The 17,057-nt window shown below is 47.6% G+C and overlaps 1 protein-coding gene across 2 annotated transcripts in view; it reads left to right on the forward strand.

The window, feature by feature from the left end:
* Nucleotides 1-17,057, forward strand: part of ASAP1 (ArfGAP with SH3 domain, ankyrin repeat and PH domain 1) — a 339,237-nt gene that overhangs the window by 11,420 nt on the left and 310,760 nt on the right. The window lies entirely within an intron of this gene.

The following is a 17,057-nucleotide window of genomic DNA, read 5'->3' on the forward strand; positions in this document are numbered from 1 at the left end:
TCAGTAGGTGCCTACTGTGTGCCAGCTGTGGTGGTGTACAGTGGCATTGTCCTTCATGACTGGGGGCAGACATGTGCAGTAATGTGAGCCAGCGTGGTTTGTGTGGTCCCAGGGGAAATAAGGTATCACTGAGTAGGCAATGGCACCCCACTCCAGTACTCCTGCCTGGAAAATCCCATGGACGGAGGAGCCTGGAAGGCTGCAGTCCATGGGGTCCCTGAGGGTCAGACACGACTGAGCGACTTCACTTTCTCTTTTCACTTTCATGCATTGGAGAAGGAAATGGCAACCCACTCCAGTACTCTTGCCTGGAGAATCCCAGGGATGGGGGAGCCTGGTGGGCTGCCGTCTCTGGGGTCTCACAGAGTCGGACACGACTGAAGCGACTTGGCAGCAGCAGCAGAGTACTTACGAAGGGGACGCCTGACCCCACCCTGCACAGAGGGTCAAGAAGACTTGGCTCCAGGGTGGAATCCTTGAGCTGAATCTTAAATAATGAACAAAAATTAGCCAGAAAAAGAGGGACGGGAAGAGAAGGAAGTTCCAGGCATAGGGAGCCACTTCAGAGAGGGGTGGATGGTGCAAACAGCATGGTTTGTGCTGGGAACCGAGTGACTCGGCCTTGGTGAATCCGCTGTGGCGGAGGGATGCCCTGAGCCTGCAGGGGCCAGGAGCCGCATCCAAAAGCTGGGGCTTTATCTTGGAGGCTGTTGAGGAGCCATTGAAAGCTTACGGCGGGGCAGTGAGGTGACCCTTGCTCTTTTGGGAAGCTGACTCTGGGTACCTTGGACCGAATGGACCGGGTGGGTGAGGCCCAGGACTGGAGGCGGGCAGGCCATTCAGGATGCTCTTGTAGGAGTGTGGCAGTGAGTGGCCTGGGAGGTGGAGAGGAAAGATACTAGGCAGTCGCACCGGCTGGCTTGGGGATGGATTCGGGGAGGGCAGAGGGAGAGCCATTGAGGACACCGAGCCTTCTGGCTTGTTCACCAGGCCGAGTCATGTTTGTCTCTCTCAAGACCACAGCCTCGCCGGACTCCTGGTCCTTCTGGTCTCTGCATCCCTGGATGCTCAGTGCTGGGCTTCAGTGGCGCACGGGTAAGAAAGAAGCAAGTCTGCGCCTCTCTTCTGCCTTCTTTCCCCTCCCACAACTTCAGCTCTTCGGTTTTCATTTATGTGGAAGGGGAAGGGGAGCTGTGATGTGGTTTCCTGGTGTCCCGGCTTCCCTAGATCTGAGCCTTGAGAAGAGGGAAGCGGCTCTTACTGCCCATGGCTCACTCCCTTTCCTTCTTACGCCTCCTCCAAGCCAAACAGATTCTGCAGAAGTCTGTCCCCACATCTCCAGTCCAGCCCTTCCGTGTGTCCCCACAGTTTCTGCCTCAGGCCAGGTTTCTGCGGCACCTTCACTGAGCCATCCAGCCCTTTCCCAACTCTGCCCTTCGCTTCATCTGTCTTCCAAGCTGCTGCCAGGGGAGTCTCCTCAAGACTTCACGTCGGGGTCACCTCCTGCTTAGTAGGAGATGACCTACTCCTACTAAGTAGGTCAACAGCTCCAGTCCCTGGCTCCGTTGCCTGAGCAGTCAGATGAAGAAGCAGGCAGCCTGGTCTTTTCAGCTGCTTTGACCTGGGGGGGTCAGCCCTCATTCTCACCTTATCTTATCCTCAGGGATGTTGCTGGTTTGGTTCCAGGCCACTGCCATAGGTGGTAAAGAATCCACCTGCAATGCAGGAGACCCCAGTTGGATTTCTGGGTTGTGAAGATCCCCTGGAAAAGGGATAGGCTACCTACTCCAGTATTCTGGCCTACAGAATTCCATGGACTGTATAGTCCATGGGATCACAAAGAGCTGAACATGACTGAGTAACTTTGATTCACTACCATAGAGTGAATATTGCTGTAAATCAAGTCATGCAATTTGTTTGGTTTCCCAGTTCAAATATAATGTATGTTTACACTATAGTCTATTAAGGGTGCAATGGCGTTATGTCTAAAAGAAGCCAATGTAGATACCTTAACTAAAAAATACATTATTGCTAAAAAGCTCTAACCATCATCTGAGCCTTCAGTAAGTCATAATCTTTTGCCATAGTAACATCAGAGATCACTGATCTTAGTGATGCCAGGGTTCTTGGCTTTCTTAATCAATAGAAATTGATAAGAGACCAGACAAGAAATTCAGGCAAGGCTTTATTTAGTATTTATTTATTATTATTTCTTTATTTATTCTGGCCTGGAGAATTCCATGAATTGTATATAGTCCATGGGGTCGTTAAGAGTTGACTGAGAGACTTTCACCTTCACTGCAGCGGCGGGGAGCTAGAACAGGCAATAATTTCCCCTCCTCACTTGCTCATGGTGGAGTGAGCTGGTTCCTTATATGTGGTGAGGGTAGGGTAAGTGGAATTGTACAATATGTGACCCTTTGTGTCTGGCTTTTTTCCCTTAGCATAATGTGTCTAAATTTTTATCTTCCAAAAAAAAATAAATAAATAAATTTTTATCTTCAGTTCAGTTCAGTTGCTTAGTCATGTCTGACTCTTTGCGACCCCATGGACTGCAGCATGCCAGGCTTCCCTGTCCATTGCCAATTCCCAGTGCTTGCTCAAACTCATGTCCATTGAGTCAGTGATGCCATCCAACCATCTCATCTTCTGTCATCCCTTTCTCCTCCTGCCTTCATTCTTTGCCAGCATCAGGGTCTTTTTCATAAGTCACTTCTTCGCATCAGGTGGCCAAAGTATTGGAGCTTCACCTTCCATATCAGTCCTTCCAATGAATATTCAGGACTGATTTCCTTCAGAATGGACTGGTTGGATCTCCTTGCAGTCCAAGGGACTCTCAAGAGTCTTCTCCAACACCACAATTCAAATGCATCAATTCTTCAGTGCTCAGCTTTCTTTGTGGTCCAACTGTCACATCCATATGTGACTAGTGGAAAAACCATAGCTTTGACTATACAGACCTTTGTCAGCAAAGTAATGTTTCTGCTTTTTTTTCTTAGCATAATGATTTTGAAGTTCATCCATGGCAAAGCATGTATCAGTACTTCATTCCTTTTTATGACTGAACAATATTCCAGTGTATGAACCAGCCACATTTTATTTGTCTATTCATCAGTTGATAGACATTTGGGTTATTTAAAATTTACGACTATTGTGAGTAGTGCCTCTCTGAACATTCACCTGTAAATGTTTGTTTGAAAACCTTGTTTCAACTCTGGGGAATATACCTAGAATGGGATTGATGAGGCATCTGTTAACTCTGTATTTAAATTTATTGAGGACCTGCCAAGCTTTTCCAAAGTGGCTGAATCATTTTACATCCTCCTAGCAATGTAAGAGGGTTCCATTTCTCCACATCCTTGCCAAGACTTGTTATTTATGTTTTTTGGTATGATAGCTGATCTACTGGGTATCACATGGTGTGTCACTGTGGTTTGATTTGCATTTTCTTTCTTTTTTTTTTTTTTTTAAGAAAATGTTTTATTATTTATTTACTTAGCTGCATCGGGTCTTAGTTGTGACACGCAGGACCTTCACTGCTGTCTGTGGGCTTCTCTCTAGTTGTGGCTTGTGGGTGCTGTTGCCCCATGGCATGGTATGTGGGATCCTAGTTCACCGATCAGGGATTGAGCTTGTGTCCCCTGCATTGGAAGGCAGATTCTCACCCACTGGACCACCAGAAGTCCCTGATTTGCATTTTGTAATGACTGATGCCTTTGAGCATCTTTGCTGTGCTTGTGGGTCAAGTGAAGGGATCTTTAGGAAGGTGTGAGCAGGTGCAGGGAAGCTCCAGGAATAGTGTGGTGCCCAGGTCATGTGGCCCTGGGGCTCCTGTGTCATGCCCAGTTTGAGGGGTGGGGAGGGAACAGATGCTGGGACCTGAAGACAGGGAGGGCATGAGGAGGGTTTCTGACCAGAGCTCAGACTTGGGTTGAAGGTGGCAGCCAGTTCACAGTGGCCCCCAGAGAGGGAGCAGTGGTGGGTCCAGAGAGGGGCAGAAGGGGGAGTGGATTCCTCACTCTCCCTTCCCTCCTGTCTCCTGCTGAGGGCTCCCTGTTGGCCAAAACCATCCTGCAGCAGAGGGAAGAGGGCCTTGCATTATTAGTCCCTAAAGGCCAATCTGGGACTTGGGAAAGGGGATGGTGGAGCATGAGGGATATGTAGCACAGAATTAGTGTCTGTTCCAGGAGGCCCCACTTCGTTTTCCTGTAGGTCTTCAGATCCATCCTTCATCTTGCATTGACTTCTCCTTGAGGCTGGTAATGAGACGGGCTGCCTCCACCTCGAACATCTTTATTATAACATCCAGAAGAAGGGAGGAAACACCATTTCCAAAACCTCTTCTAGGAGATGGAGAAAGAGCCTCCGACTCTAGGTCTCCTTGATCCAAGTTGGGTCACGTGCCCTTTAGAATACTCACTGGCAAAGTACTGGGAAGGTGTTCTTTTTAAGGTTTTATAGAGTCCACATTTTGTTTTATTTTTGTTTGAAAGGTGTTATTTTTCTTTAATTAATTTTTATTGCAGCAAAGTCATTTTACAGTGACCAGGAAAGTTTTGAACCAGCAGAGCCCGCTCCTGGGAGCTGCAGGAACACGCATCTCCTGGGAGAAGGGGGATCCCGAATGAAGTCAGGAATGAGGAAGGGTGCTGGGTGGAGCCCCATGGTGCCCTTACCTGGGGATTCTTTGGAACATCTGATAAGCTGGAGCCCACGATTTTCCCACTCCACCCCATACCGTGCCAGGGGCGAGACCAGAAGCTTGGACCAGGCTTCCGGGAGGGTTTACGCCCTGGCTGCTGAGTCATCTCCAGTCATACCAACCACCTCAGGCTTCAGGGTCTCCCAGGCCCGGTCATCCCTCCTCTGGTCCACATCCTTAACAGTGATTCCAGGGAGTAAGTCCAGACTCAGTTCAACTAGGAGTCCAGGAAATGGATTTTTTTTTGCAGATTTTAGGACAAAAGACAGAATTCTTAAAATCCACCCACTGGGCTTCCCTGGTGCTCAGTGGTAAAGAAACCACCTGCCAATGCCAGAGACATGGGTTCCATCCCTGGTCCAGGAACATCCCACTTGCCCTGGGGCAACTAAGCTCAGGTACCACAACTGTTGAGCCTGTGCTCTAGAGCCTGGGAGCTGCAACTGTTGAGCCCACCTGCAGCAGCTGCTGAAGCCCATGCGTGTCCTCGAGCCTGCGCTCAGCAATAAGAGAGGGCACTGCAATGAGGAGCCCGCACACTGCAACTAGGGAGCTGCTCCCACTCATTGCAACTAGCGGAAAAACTCGAGCAGCAATGAGGACCTATCACAGCCAATAAGTAAATGAAAGTATTAAAGCAAAAAGCCAAACCCCCCCCCCCTCCACCACCACCTTTTGTATGATTCTGTGTATATGAAATAGCCAGAATAGGCAAATCTATAGAAACAGATAGTTACACTGTTCTTTTGCCAGGAGTGGGTGGAGGTGGAATTGGAGGGGAGTAACTGCTGATGAGTGAGGTTTCTTTTGGGGGCAACAGAAATATTCTAAAATCGACTAGGGTGATGGTCCCACAACTCTGTGAGTTATGTTTCAGACCGTGGAAGAGTGTCCTTTAAATCGCTGTATTGTATGGTATGTGAATTATATCTCATCAAAGCTATTACAGAAGACAAGACACAAAAGCTCGGTCGGCTGCTATTCTTCTTGTTTTATTTAAAGCTGAGGTTGATTGCTGTTTTATTCCTTAATAATAGAAATTATTTGTGGCTTATACCATGTTTGTTTGTTTTTTTTTTTTTTTACATTTCATTTATTTATTTTTGGCTACTCTGGGTCTTTTTTGTCTCATGGGCTTTTCTCTAGTTTTGGCCAGCGGGGCCCACTCTCTAGTTTTGGTGTGTGGACTTCTCTTGCTGCGGAGCACGGGCTCTGGAGCACTCGGGCTTCGGTAGTTGCAGCAAGTGGGCTCAGTAGTTGAGGCTCCCGGACCGTAGAGCGCAGGCTCAGTAGTTGTGGTGCACAGGCTTGGTTGGCCCACAGCGTCTGGGGTCTTAGTTCCCTGACCAGGGATCGAACCCGTGTGCCCTGCATTGGCTCTGCCACTGAGCCACCTGTTTTCTTTATCCTCCCTCTTTCCTTCTTTATCTTTCTCTCTCTCTCCCCTACTTTCCTTCAGGTGAGTACCTACGTCCCCTTAGTCTATGTGGGTCCTGTGGACATGACCCAGCCCTTCACCTGTATGGACCTGTGAGCAACACCCAGCCCATGGAGTCTTCCAGCCCCTAGCCACAGGGCCGAGTTCAGGTCTGCATACACAGTCAGAGTCAACCCTGAGACTTTTATTAGAACCATGGGGAAAGAGATCTGGCCTTCCGCAGGGGTTGCTCAGCTCTGACTGCACATAGACCTGAAGGCCAGTGGCCCCCTGGGGGCAGAGCTGCCTGAAATACCCCCCATCACCCTTCCAGGAAGGCAGAACCAGCAGATGGAGACCAGCCTTGCCCTGACCACACGTGAGCCCCTGGATCTAGCCATGCCTGAAGTTACAGCCATTCCTGGACTTCTCAGTTTGGTCAGCCCAGCATCTCCCACTTCCCCTTTTTTTTTTTAAAGCCAGTAGGTGTTGAGTTTTCTGTCTCAAGAAATCAGTCTAGGTGTGGCTTCTGCACACGTGGGCCCTCCAGGCTTACATGATTCAGAGGCCTGCTTTCCACAACAATCCCAGAGTTGTGAGGGGGAACTGATCCTTCCGCCCATCTCTTGTATCAGAGTGGGCCAGGAGGACCGCTTCCACAGAGGAAACAGGCTGCTGCTGGAACGTCCTGTGGCCCAGCACACCGAGTCCTTTGTGAGGCCCCGGATGGTATCTGGGTCCGCCCTGCGGCCTGTTGTGCCCGAACAGGTCAGCCTGCACGCATTCCTCGGTTACAGGCCAGCGTGTGTGTGTGTGTGTGTGTGTGTCTGTGTGTGTGTGTGTGTGTCTGTGTGTGTGTCTGTGTGTGTGTGTGTGCGTGTGTGCAGCTGGGCATGGATGTGTCCTGGAGTATGGCCTTCATTCATGGCCTGTCGTCCCTTTTCTTCTCTCTCTCCTTGTTGGTTATAACTTTTAAACCATTAGAGTCACACTCACTCAAGATTTTCGGTGTGACAAGGGGGAAGGGTGCCCATGTCCACTCAGCTGCCATGTCGCCAGAGTGAGAAACGTCTGATATTCTTTCTGTTCCGTCTCCCTGGTTCCTGGGAAACACAATTGTTTTGAGACCTGGGCCTTATCCTTCTCATTTTGCTTCTGAGGCTTTGAGGAGCCAATGGACTTTCCATTAGAGGGTTTTATCTCCAAAGCAGGTAGAAGGGCCCAAATCCCCAGCTACTTTGGGCTGCAAATATTCCCGCCTCAGACTCAGGTCCTCATGGTTCTTTGTCATTTAAGGGAGTTGGGGAAGGTGAGGAGCCTTGATTCTAAGAGAAGTTGAGTTCACACAAGGCCCCAGAAGATGATACTTAAGGGTGACCTACGTTTATTGTTGTTTAGTCCCTAAAGTCGTGTCTGACTCTTTTGCGACCCCATGGCCAGTAGCCCCAGCCAGACTCTGCTGTCCATGGGATTTCCCAGGCAAGAATACTGGAGGCAAGAATTGTATTGTTCAGTTGCTAAGTCATTTCTGACTCTTTGCAACTCCATGGATTGTAGCATGTCAGGCTTCCCTGTCCTTCCCTGTCTCCTGGAGTTTGTTCAAATTCATGTCCACTGAGTCAGTGATGCTATCTAACCATCTCATCCTCTGCCACCCCCTTCGCCTATTGCCTTCAATCTTTCCCAGCATCAGGATCTTTTTCAATGAGTTGGCTCTTCACATCAGGTGGACAAAGTATTGAAGCTTCAGCATCAGGCCTTCCTATGAATATTCAGGATTTCCTTTAGGATTGACTAGTTTGATCTTCTTTCAAGAATATTGGAGTGCCTTTTCGTTCTCTAGGGGATCTTCCCCGACCCAGGGATCGAACCCACGTCTTCTGCATCATCAGGCAGAGTCTTTACCACTGAGCCACCAGAGAAGCTGAGTTATGTTTGAGACAGAGACAAAGCAGGAGGCTTGCAGGACTCCATGACACTTTTAGCTGATGTTGACCGGTTGGCAGCTGTACTCTGGTGGGAAATTAGAGTGTGCTTCCAAGTCTTGGTGTGAGGGTGTTTGTTTAGGTGGTCATTCATTCATTCAGTGAACATTGACTAAGCCAGACACTGTGCTAGCCACAGGGTCTCCTGGTTTCCCGGAAGTCTTCTCTGGGAGAGTAATGGTAGAGGTGGGACTCTTTGCTCACAGCTCTGTTGTGCCTGCCTGGGTGATTTTCCCAGGGCCTTCCAGTCTGGCAGGCATCCTGGATTCGGTGACTCCACTGGTGGGGACCTCAGGGGCGCGGGGAGTGGACTCAAGCCTGCCGTGAGTCAGTTGCATCCAGATGCAGCATCCTGCTATGTCACTTGCCATACCTCAGAGGCAAATAGCTATGAAATAGAGAAGACTTACATCCTCAGGAGAAGGAAAGAGTCTTGACTCTGGAGAAACTTCATTTTGAAATGAAGTCTTAGAGACATTGGCTGATCCTTCTAGGTTTACAGGCAGTAAAATTCCTAAGATGGATTTCCAGACAGAAGTTTGAGGATTGGGGTTTTCTTGGTCACGAGGCTTCCTCAGGGTTGGGCTGGGAGGTAGTTTCTTCTCGGGCTTCCTGTTCGACTGGAGGTGGTGGAGTGGCAGGGAAAGCTGGTGTCGGTCACATGAATACTTCCCTGTAGTTTAAGGGAACCCCTAGTTTCTCATTCTGGCAGCTCATACAGAAGTCTTTCTGATGTTTCTCCTGATTATTTCACTCTTATTCTGACCATGTGTTCGGTCAACAGGTGTCACTGAGCACCTATGAAGCATATTGTGTTATCCTGTCTTGACAGCATTACTGAGTCTTAGACACAAATCACATCTGCCTTCAAGAATGAGATGAAATCAATCAGCCAGGCCTCTCTTTGCAGTCACCCCTGCTCATCCTTTTCTCTGCCAGACTGTCCTTTGTCTCTTGCAATGCCATCTCCTTCCTGGAAGCATTCCTTGATTGAATCTGCCCTCTGTCACCATTCAGCAAATACTGCCATATGCCTAGGGGAAGGCAATGGCACCCCACTCCAGTACTCTTGCCTGGAAAATCCCATGGATGGAGGAGCCTGGTAGGCTGCAGTCCATGGTGTTGCTAGAAGTCGGACACAACTGAGCGACTTCACTTTCACTTTTCACTTTCATGCATTGGAGAAAGAAATGGCAACCCACTCCAGTGTTCTTGCCTGGAGAATCCCAGGGATGGAGGAGCCTGGTGGGCTGCCGTCTATAGGGTTGCACAGAGTTGGACATGAAGCGACTTAGCAGCAGCAGCAGCAGCAGCAGCCGCCATATGCCTGCTGCATGTCAGCCCCTGGACAATGGCTTTGGGGGTCAAGATCAGAGATTTAGAGGAGAATTTAAGTCATGGTTCCTGTCCCAGAGGATCTTCTCATATTGAACATAATCATGGGAGCAATGTTAGCCTTTGGATTGGGAGGTTTCCAGTATGTACCTGCAGTATTGTGTTAGGCTTCCCTGGTGGCTCAGTGCTAAAGAATCTGTTTGCCAATACAGGAGACACAAGTTCAATTCCTAATCCGGGAAAATCCCACATGCCACAGAATGTCTCAACCCGTGTACCACAACTACAGAGCCTGTGTTCTGGAGCCCAGGGGTGTAGCCCCCGCTCAATGAAGCTAGAGAAAAGCCTGTGTAGCAGTGAAGATGCAGCACAGCCAGAAGTAAAATAAGTGAATAAATTTTAGAAAAGTATTGTATTATTGAGGGCTTCCCTTGTGGCTCAGATGGTTAAGAATCCACCTGCAATGCAGGAGACTTGGGTTCGATCCCTGGGTCGGGAAGATCCCCTAGAAAGGCTACCCACTCCAGTATTCTGGCCTGGAGGATTCCATGGACTGTATAGTCCATGGGGTGCAAAGAGTCAGCCACGACTGAGCGACTTTAACTTCACTTCACTTCATTGTATTATTGGGACTTCCCTGGGGTCCAGTGGTTAAGATTTCATGCTGCTAATGCAGTGGGTGTGGGTTTGATCCCTGGTCAGGGAACTAAGATGCCACATGCCGTGCGGCACTGCTGAAAGATTTTTTTAAAGGTATTGTGTTATTATGCTATGTGTATTATTCATCTGGTTTTCCGGTGGTGAAGAATTCACCTGCCAATGCAGGAGGCACAGGCTTGATCCCTGGGTCAGGAAGATGCCCTGGAGAAGGAAATGACACCCCACTCCAGTATTCTCACCTGGGAAATCTCATGGACAGAGGAGCCTGGCAGGCTCCAGTCCATGCGGTCACAAGGAGTCGGACATGACTGAGTGACTGAGCACACACGCATATTATTCATTTATTAAAAGTACCACTCATTTACTCTTCAACTGTGTATCTAGTCCTAGAAATTGGAACCCTTGTGCACTGTTGGTGGGTTTGTAAGATGGTGCAGTCTCTGTGGAAAACAGCGTGGCAGTTCTTCAAAAATTAAAACTAGAATTACTGTATGACCCAGCAGATCCACCTCTGGGTGTGTATATATATATCCAAAAGAAGTGAGGTCCCAAAGAGATGCTTGAACATCCATATTCACGGCAGCCTTATTCACCCTTATTCAGCCATCAATAGCTGAATGGATAAACAAAATGTCATATGTACATATAATGGAATATTATCGAACCTTAAAAAGGAAGAAAATTCTGATACATGCTGTGACATGGATGAATCTTGAGGACGTCATGCTAAGTGAAATAAACCAGTCTCAAAAAGACAAATGCTGTATGGTTCCACTCACGTGAGGTATCTACAGTAGTCAGATTCATAGAAATAGAAAGTAGAATGGTGGTTGCCCAGGGCTGGAGGGAGGGGGTATGCAGAGTTATTGATAAATCGTGTAGTTTCATTTTTATAGAATGAGATGGTTCTGGAGATCTGCTGTTATAGCAATGTGAATATACTTAACACTGCTGAACTATGTACTTGAAGATGGCTAAAGTGGTAAATTCTATGTCATGTGTTTTTTTTTTAACCACATAAAATAATAATAAAAAAATGTATCCAGTCTTTTTTCCCTTTCTTGTATGTGCAGTTGTGTCGAACTCTTTGTGATCCTATGGACTGTAGCCCTCCAGCCTTCTCTGCCCATGGGATTTCCCAGGCAAGAATACTGGAGTTGATTGCCTTTTCCACCTCCAGGAGATCTTCCTGACCCAGGGATTGAACCCACGTCTCCTGCATTATGCTAGCTGTTGTTATTATTTTTTCAGTTATTATTTAACCTGTCAAAGCTGTTGTCTCCTTTCGAAGTTGGGGCTCATATCGCAGCTGTGCTTCTCACTGTGGGAAACTGGTGAAGCGTGAGCACAAGCGAAGGTGGAAGAGTGCCTGGTGCCCACGCAAGCCCTTCATGGTGCCCTGTGGGCACTGGGCAGTGGGGGCTTCCTGCAGGGGGATGAATACCTTTCCACGCAAAGTCCTTTCCATCCCAATTCCCTTTTCCTTGGGCAGGACGGAGCCCAGGCCTTGGTCGTGGCCCCCCTGACTGTCCCCTGCAGCAGGATGACCAGTTGCAGGAGCCACATCTACGGCACTGGCCTTGCTGAGAAGCCAGCAAGTCGGGACCCTGGGCTGCTGACGTCCTTTCTACTTGTGGGTTGTCACTGGAGGGGAGTTTATCCATCATACATCTGCTTACATCTTTGTGTGATGGCCACATCTAAAGAGTAGTAGTTCTCTGGCACTTGTCCAGTTGCTCAGTCATGTCTGACTCTTTGTGACCCTGTGGATTGCAGCATGCCGGGCTTCCATGTCCTTCAGCATCTCCTGAAGTTTGCTCAAACTCACGTCCATCGAGTTGGAATTGCCATCCAGCCATCTCATCCTCTGTCGTCCCCTTCTCTTCCTGCCTTCAGTCTTTCCCAGTGTCCAGCTTTTTCTACTGAGAGCACATTCTCCGGCAGGAGGTCCCAGTGCTGCTTGCCGTAGGATGCACTTGGACATTCATGGACTTGTGGGCACCCTCGCAGTGTGTAGGGCACCATCAGTGTCTTCTGCCATCCGCATTTTCCAGAAGAAGAAACAGTCTCACTGAAGTGAAGCTCATGGCCTGGGGTCGCACAGCAGTTAGTGGGGAGAATCAGTGCTGCAATGGAAGCTTTCCTACTCCAAAGACTGTCCTCTTTCCAGCGCTTGGGAAATTCCCCCAGCACAGGGCTGCCTGCTGCTCCTTCTCCTACGCAGCGAGCCCGGGGGGCAGCCACACAGATGGCTCTGCGCTCAGTGTGCTTGCTGATGGTAAACACGCAATTGTTTGCAGGGACCTGCATCATACTGTTTAAACAGTTGGTAGCACAACAGACCCTAGGCACCCGCAGATTTCACATACCGTGCTTGCTGTTCTTCCCAGGGGACCCCAGGAAATGTGTAAATTTTGAGGTGGCACAGACTGAGTTGGACCTGCTTCTGCGTTGTGTGGGGAGCAGGCACTGTGGTGAATGAGGCCTTCTGCACACAGTTCTGAAGCTTACTCAGTGGTTCTCTTCTCAGCTCCCTGAGCTTGTTTCCCTGGCATTCACGTATGTTAAGGTTCACACAGTTCTCAGGATGCAACATTTTAAGATTCTGAGAAGTTATTATTCACCTGCAGTGCATAGGGTCCTATGGCACCCAGCACTTTTTCTCATTGCCCAGGAGGTAGTTTGGTTAAGGTCTGATTCTCTTAACCACGGGCTCTAAGCAGAGCCTGGGTCTATTTTGCTGTGTGTGTGTGTGCGCGTGTGTGTGTGTGTGCGCGCGTGTGTGTGTGTGTGTGTGTGTGTGCACGCGCGTGCTCAGTTGCTCAGTCATGCCCAACTCTTTTGCAACCCCATGGACTTTATAGCCCACTAGGCTCCTCTGTCCATGGACTTTTCCAGGCAAGAATACTGGAGTGGGTTGGCATTTCCTCCTTCAGGAGATCGTCCCGACTTAGGGATCGTACCCTCATCTCTTTTGTCTCCTGCATTGGTAGGCGGATTCTTTACCACTGTGCCACCTTTGCTGACCATTATTACATCCTTGGCACTTAGCTTAACAAACATTTTTTCAGTAATTGAATGGAGGGATTTTCCAACAGATGACTGTCATTTACAGGAAGCTCTTGCCAATGGGACATGGCATGCAATAGGCACTTGCTCATTGTTTGTGAGGCAGGTCCTACATTTTGTTCACACCCAGATTAGGTCACTTGTGAGAGTTTATTCTGTCCTCTGTATCCCTGTCCCCCGGCACCCACTTAACTGCGGTCTTAGACTACCCAACCTGGCCTCCTGACTGTGGCCTAGTGTGCAGCCCACCCAGAAACATGGTCTAAGACATGAACACAGTCATCATGAGTTTATAATCCAGCCAGACAGTGTACTCAGTAGATTTCCCTGTGCTATACCTTCGGTTCTTAGTTATCCGTCTTATTTATAGTCTTGTGTATATGTCCATCCTAATCTCTCAGTTTACCCCTCCCTACCCTGTTAAGCCCTGGTAACCATAAGTTTGTTTTCTACATCTGTGATTCTGTTTCTGTTTTGTGGATAAGTTCATTTTACCCTTTTGTTTTTTTAGATTCCACTACAAGTGATATCATATGATAGTTGCCTTGCTCTGTCTGACTGACTTCTCTCAGTATGACAGTCTCTAGGTCCATCCGTGTTCTGCAGATAGCATTCTTTCTTTCTTTTTTATGGCTGAGTAATATTCCATTGTATATATGTACCACATCTTCTTTATCCATTCCTCTGTTGATGGACATTTAGGCTGCTTCCATGTCCTGGCTATTGTAAACAGTGCTGCTTTGAACATTGGGGGTGCACGTATCTTTTTGAACTATGGTTTTCCCCAGGTATATGCCCAGGAGTGGGAGTGCTGGTTCAGACAGTAGCTCTATTTTTAGTTTTTTAAGGAACCTCCTCAGTGTTCTCCATAGTGACTGTACCAATTTGCATGCCCACCAACAGTGTAGGAGGGTTCCCTTTTCTGGAGAAAGCTGCTTGAAGGAGAAGGCATTTTGAGTGGGGATAGACAAGCTAGGCTTCCAGTAGATAAGAGGAAGATTGGTAGAAATATGTACTCAGGCTATTTCCTTTCTGTTCCTGGTTTTCTAACTATGATTTCTACAAAACAGGAAAGAGTCTCATCAGTAAATAGGAAAAGTGTTTGCTGGATGTTATGGGAACAAAGAAAACTGTCCAAACTGTAGTCAGCTGCAGGCGACTCCAGTTCACAACATCCTCCGTGAAAGGATATGAATCTCCTCATCGGTGAAGTCACTTCTGTTGAATAAAACTCAACACCTATTTGGAGATTGGCAGTAAAGAAGGGCTGAGGTGCCCAATGACTTATGTCCCTGTTTCTGCCTGGCGTGCAGTAATCGCTGTCTGGAATGACATACTGTGGGACACAAAATAGAATTTCAATGGAAAAAGCAGAAATGTGGGTGGATAAAAATTAAGATGCTTGATGGTAATGAATTCTGGTTCACTCTGGCAGGTACTTGCTCTAAATCTTTCTTCACTGGTGGCAGGGGGAAATGAGAGGTTATGGAGAAGAGCAAGGGGGTTGATAACACACGTTCATTCACTTCTCTGGTGCGTATGTATCGAGCATCTACTTACCGATGCTGTGTGTTCCCAGCCTGTGTCCTTGAGCGCACCCTGGAAGGTCTTGCAGACAGTGCCTGTTCCATGGAACGGCTTCCATCTCTCTCTGAGGCCATTCCCTGGCTGTACTCGGCCAGGGAGGCATGGAGTTTATGCATAAATATCTCAGCTTCCTTACCCCTGGGAGGCAATTTTGAGGTGTGTTCTCATCTCTCATGGGGTCCCCAGTGGACTTGGGCTCCAGGTGCGGAAGTAGTAAGTGCCTGACCTCATGTAAAGTTCCTTAACCTGTGAGTTTCAGATTCTTGTAGGATGGTTGTGTGAATTAAACAAGATGATACTATTACTACCGCTACTACCAGTTACTGTTTGGCTTGGTGCTTGAACTTCAATTATCCCAGTTTTAAAGATGAAGAAACTGAAGTATGAAAGAATAAATAACAGAGGCACAATCTGAGTTCTAATCCAGATGCGCTTGTTCTAAGGGGCCAACTTTTAGTTATAAACCAAACTGTTAGAGTACAAGGTCTAGCAAGGAAATTGCCATTATTATTATTACTAGCAAGTGCCCAGCATATAGTTGGTGCTCCATTTATTTGTGGAGTTAAAAAAAAAAAAGAATGTCAATAAAAAAAGAAAAGGAAAAAAAGTGAGCACCAGTCTTTGAATGGAGTCAGAATTCTGGATCAAAAAGTATTTGTGAAAAAAAAAAAAAAAGTATTTGTGATTAGATGAAAAATAAAAGAGGGGGTAGGGATTCTCCAGCAGGTCAGGGATTAGGACTCAGCACTTTCCCTGCCATGGCCCAAGTTCAGTCCCTGGTTATGGAACTAAGATCTTGCAAGCTGTTCATTGTGGCCAAAAAAAAAAAAAATGAATGAATGTTAGTTCCTTGAGATTATGAATTTTTTTATTTTTGGCTTTGTCTTCCCTGCCAAAGAGTGGTAGGTCCAAAACAAATATTCCTTGAATGAATGAATATGGATTTTTTTTTTTAAGTTGCTGATATTTCCCTAGTTATTTGACTTACAAAAACCAGTCCCAGAAAGGAAACAGCCTTAAAAATATTCTTTCTCTCTAGGTGTTGGGATACTGAAATATTTTATTTTCATGCCTTATTATTTTTCATGATGGACTTGGATTACTTTATAACTGGAAAGAAATAATCTCTGTTTGAAGAAACAATCAGTCTCAAAGCATAAATGGTTTCAGAGCAGCGTGAGTGTGACACTGACCTATATGTAGATGCTAACCTAATTCGAGTGAGCTCAGAGTCGAGGAAGCAGGATGGGACCTGACTTTGGTGTCAAAGCAGTTTCACACACCATCTCTCTGGGGGTTCATGCCAGTCTAGTGACGTAGGTCAGGCCAGGATGCATGTGAGTGCTAAGGCGCTTCAGTCGTGTCTGACTCTTTGCGACCCTATGGACTGTAGCCCACCAGGCTCCTCTGTCCAGGGCATTCTGCAGGCAAGAATACTGGAGTATGCTGTCCTCCAGGGGATCTTCCTGACCCAGGTATCAAACCCACATCTCTTGTGTCTCCTTCTGCATTGCAGGTGGATTCTTTACTGCTGAACCAGGCTAGGAGAGTGACCTCATTTCACAAACAAGGGACCCGACAGCCAAAGAAGCTCACTGACCAGGACAAGGCTCTGTTTTGGGGCCTAGCTGGCTTGGGACTCAAGGCATTTAAGTTTAATTCCAGTGACCCTTCACTCTGTCCCTGCAGCCCTTTGTGAAGACACATTCAAGAAAGTGGGACAAGGACAGAGGTGGATTGGTGGACCAGCGACTCATGTGACAGTGGTCTCTGAGCATCTTTGAGTTCTTTTAAGGAGAAAAAGTCTGATTAGACTTTGTGAGTCAGACAACAACCTGGGTTGGAATCCCAGTTCTGCCAACACACTGTCCTGGACATACTGTTGCATATCTCTGAGCCTCTGTGTTTCCGTCTGTAAAGCTGGTCTGATGTCTGCCCAGCAGGATTGTTGTCAGGGTCAAATTGGCACCAAGCAGGTGTGTTTTCTTCAAGAGGTGGCTTTGCTGATTGTTATCACACCTGTGCTGTCTGTGTGCAAGGCTGTCTTTTTTTTTCCAGTCATATTGATATTCACTGGTGTCCATGAATTAGTGTTCCCATGTGTATCAGTCAGGTTTTGCTGAGTAACAAAAACCTCAGAATTGCAGTGACTTGCTTGACAGCCAGTGTTTATTTTCACACTCGTGGGTCTGTGGGTCGGTTGTGATCTGGCTGATCTAGGCTGGGCTTGGCTAGCTCAGGCTGGACTTCAGATTGGGTTCCCTGCAGGGTCAAGACTGAAAGGCAGCAGTTGAAAAGGACT

This window comes from Bos javanicus, chromosome 14 (genome assembly GCF_032452875.1).
Source record: "Bos javanicus breed banteng chromosome 14, ARS-OSU_banteng_1.0, whole genome shotgun sequence".
Lineage (NCBI taxonomy): Eukaryota > Metazoa > Chordata > Mammalia > Artiodactyla > Bovidae > Bos > Bos javanicus.